This window comes from Pan troglodytes, chromosome 1 (genome assembly GCF_028858775.2).
Source record: "Pan troglodytes isolate AG18354 chromosome 1, NHGRI_mPanTro3-v2.0_pri, whole genome shotgun sequence".
Classification (NCBI taxonomy): Eukaryota; Metazoa; Chordata; class Mammalia; order Primates; family Hominidae; genus Pan; species Pan troglodytes.
Window position 1 is genome coordinate 43001087 of NC_072398.2, and position 4147 is coordinate 43005233.

Below are 4147 nucleotides of genomic sequence, written 5' to 3' on the forward strand. Positions count from 1 at the left end.
ACAGGAACCCAGTGTAGATATGGCAGCATCCAATGTCGCGCAACATTCATACAGCTCTAGCCTCTGTGTGGACCACTCTCGGACCAGAACCTTCCATGATGCTACTCCAAGATTTACAAGATCATAGGATTGTTAAAGATCTTTGAACACACATATTTCAGTGTCATTTTAGAGATCCTCAGTTGATTAAGGACAATGATGAGGCATTTTTATCACGTATCAGAGATAATGATTCCTTTATTTAAGCTACACTTCTGTGCACACTCTTGCTAGGACTGCGTTGCAGCAATATGCTTCTATCTTTATAAGACGCACCAGAGTTTAGTAGAAAATCCACTTGACTTGAACTTCAATGACCTAAAAATCTGAGGCATTTATCCTCTCTGGACTACATTTTTCTTATATCTCATTGTAAGAATTTTTTATTAGATCATTTCCAGCATCCTTTCTGCTCTAAAATCTCATGGTTTTGTGTATTACATGTCATCCACAACTCTGCTTTAATTAGCAAAGTCAGAATTATTGAAGTCTGTCTTGTTCTCTGCAACCCCACCAGCCGGGATTGTGCCTGTACCTAGTATGTACTCGATACATGTTTGTAGCATGGATAAATGAGTGAATTAAGGTGCTGTGTTACATATGCATGGTGTATACATGCATCGTGTCCACTCCCTACTACATGCAAACACTTGCTGATGATGAGAAGATGATTTGCTCCAAAAGACTCTTCAGCCTATAGTTCCAGCACTTTGGAAGGCCAAGGCAGACAGATAGCTTGAGCCCAGGAGTTTGAGACCAGCCTGGGCAACATACATATAGAGACGAGGTTTTGCTATGTTGTATATGTGTCTGTGTGTGTGTGTGTGTGTGTGTGCGTATGTACAAAAAATTAGCTGGATGTGGTGGCATGCGCCTGTAGTCCCAGCTACTTGGGAGGCTGAGGTGAAAAAATCGTTTGAGTGCCAGAGGCAGAGATTGCAGTGGGCCATGATCACGCCACTGCACTCCAGCCTGGGTGACACAGTGATGCCCTATTTCAAAAAGAAGGCACTTTGCCTGCTCCTGCTCAGAGGCTACTGGGAATGGATGCACGCTGATGCTTCCTACTGAGGTCTGGGTTCAGGGCTCCAACTGCCAAGCCCTGGGACATGTGGCCCCCTTATCTCTGCTTTGAGCTGACAGACTCCTGCCCCCGAGGGTAGGATGCAAGGGGAGATCAAACAGTGATAAGTGAAGTTATAACATCTGTAACATCAACAGGAAGCTCTTTTTGATGGTTTATCACCCACTGGAAAAGGAACCTCTGATCGAGGTCGATAACACACTTTCACCTCCTACCGCACCCCGTAGCCCATTTCGTAAGATAACAGCCTCCTTCCCAAGCCTCCCCACTCTGTGCATAAAGTCTCCTACATTTGTGGGACACAATGTTTCACAGAAAACACAGCTACTCTCTGTAGGATAACTGTTTTCTCTATTTTAAAGTAGGGAATGTTGTGTCAACAGGATTGGGGATTTTTTTTTTCTTTTTTTGCCTAAGCCCCAGGCTTGCAAAATAATAATAAGACTGCACATGCAGCTTTCATATGAAGTGTCAGAAATAGGATTGGGGAATTTTTGACAAGGGAGAAAAAACCCTACTCTCTATGCAATCACCCTAATATATTTTTGCATAATGCCTTGTCTGCATACTTGCATTTAAAAGAATAGTTTTCCACATTATAAGGAAGGATCATTTAAAACCCACCATTCTGGTTATGTCACCCTCTGCTCAGAATTCTCCAGCGGCTTCCCATTGCAATTAGGATGAAACCCATGATCCTGAACAACATCTATAAGGCTTGCCCCCTCTGGTAGCCGCATGCCCTTTTAACTGTATTTCTGCCACTTTGCTTTCTTTTCTGTCTTCACACTCTACCAGGCTTTCAGGATGTTTGCAAATGTGGGTGTCTCTGCATCCAAAGAGTTTTCATAGTACTTGCAATGGCTGCTAAATACTTTGCCTTGCTGGTGGGGCACGGTGGCTCAGGCCTGTAATCCTAGCACTTTGGGAGGCCGAAGAGGCAGTTCACAAGGTCAGGAGTTTGAGACCAGCATGACCAACATGGTGAAACCCCCTCTTTACTAAAAATTCAAAAATTAGCCCGGTGTGGTAGCGCACGCCTGTAATCCCAGCTACTCAGGAGGCTGAGGCAGGAGATTCGCTTGAACCTAGCAGGCAGAGGTTGCAGTGAGTTGAGATCGCACCACTGCACTCCAGCCTGGGCGACATAGCGAGACTCCATCTCAAAAAAATAGAAAAAAAATGCCTTGCTGATCTAACCCTAAATGCCTAACCATTCCTTTGGGTCATCATTCAGTCATTCCCAGGGTTTTACTATTGGCAACTACACTGTGATGGGTACCTTTGTACATACTAATTTTTTTGGTTTATTTTAGATTATTTCCTTAATTTAAAGCTCCAGGAGCAGATATTGAAGTTAAAGGAAACGTCTTTATGGCTCTTGCATCATATTGACCTTCTGCTTTCAAGTCCGTTTTACTACACCACTAGCAGCATTTGAGTGTATCTATTTCACTGCAACCTAGATAGCAATGAATTATCATTTTTTCAGTAATTATATATATCTCCACTGGTTTTTAAATGTATTTTTAAAAATCTATTATTAGCAATAAAATATTTTACTATTTTTCAGCACCAGCCACTATATCAGCTGCTTTATATATGCTTCTTTAATCCTCAGAACAACTTTACAAGGAATATATCATGAACGCTATATTAAGGTAAAGAAACTCAAGACTGGGGAGGTTAACTTGCTCAATGTCACAGAATTGTTTAAGTAGCAGAATCAGGATTCAAATTCAGATCACTTATTATTGTTATCATTATTACTTCAAAAGCCATTTGCTTTATGCAATATTTGTTTACTTTCTGCATCCCCCCAGCTAAATGACTTTTTGCACAGTCAACATGTCATGGCTTAGGGTGCAGTCCAGCAGGTCTAGACAGAATGACAACATGGCTTCATGTGTGTCTTTAGGATAGCAGTCTATAGACAGTTGTTTCTTGCCCCCCAGGCACCTCTACCACCCTTCCCCTTCCTTTCAGATTAAACTTTTTATTGATTAAAGGTCTCACTCCATACACCGAAGTTTAACCCTAATGACAGGTGCATTAAAATGTCCACCTTACAGAGTTGTTTAAGATTCAATGAACTCATATGAAGCACTCTGTTAACTAGAAAACACTACAAATATCAGGCTTTGTTATATAACTTTATTTTATTTTTTATTTTTTTGGAGACAGGGTCTCGATCTGTTGCCCATACTGGAGTGCAGTGGCATGATCATGGCTCGCTGCAGCTTCAACCTCCTGGGCTCAAGCCATCCTCCTGCCTCAGCCTCCTGAGTAGCTGGGACTATAGGCCCAAACCACCAAGCTTGGCTAATTTTTAATGTTTAAAAACATTTTTAAAAATATTTTGTAGCTACGAGGTCTCACTATGTTGCCTAAGCTGGTCTCAAAGTCCTGGGCTCAAGGGATCCTCCTGCCTCGGCCTCCCAAAATGCTGGGATTACAGACATGAGCCGCTGCACCCAGCCTGTTATGTAACTTTAAATGTGGGTTAACTATCCCTTACCCAAGATGCTTATGACCAGAAATATTTCAGATTTGGTGGGGAAAGGAGTTGAATATTGGAATATTTTCATATACATAATGAGATATCTTGGGGATGGAACCCAAGCCTGAACACGAAATTCACTTATGTTTCTTACGTACCTTATAGACATAAGATGGAGGTAATTTTATGTAATATTTTGAATAATTTTGTGCACGAAACAAAGTTTGTGTACAGCGAAACCTCAGAAAGCAAAGGTGTCACTATCTCAGCACCCATGTGGACAATCTGGCTATTTGGCCTCACCATCATTCATGGCTCTGAATTTACTTGCTACTGATAAGCAATCATTTTCTTCCACTTATTCACAGGTAAGTACTTAACAGAAAAAAAATGTGATGTGCCCTTAATACAGTGAGAAAACAATGTGTTCAGGGTAACTAAGCAACTACGTAGCATCCCTATAATACCTGCACCAGCTGTTAGACAACAGCAGCAACAAGCATCCCCAGGCTTTCAGTCTCCAC

At 41.7% G+C, this 4147-nt stretch overlaps 1 non-coding gene across 1 annotated transcript; it reads right to left on the reverse strand.

Annotated features, from left to right (window-relative positions):
* Positions 1-1537: 1537 nt before the first annotated feature.
* Positions 1538-1623, reverse strand: LOC112207306 (small nucleolar RNA SNORD60). The gene has a single exon (XR_002941737.1). It is a non-coding gene; the product is annotated as a small nucleolar RNA SNORD60 (small nucleolar RNA).
* Positions 1624-4147: the final 2524 nt, after the last annotated feature.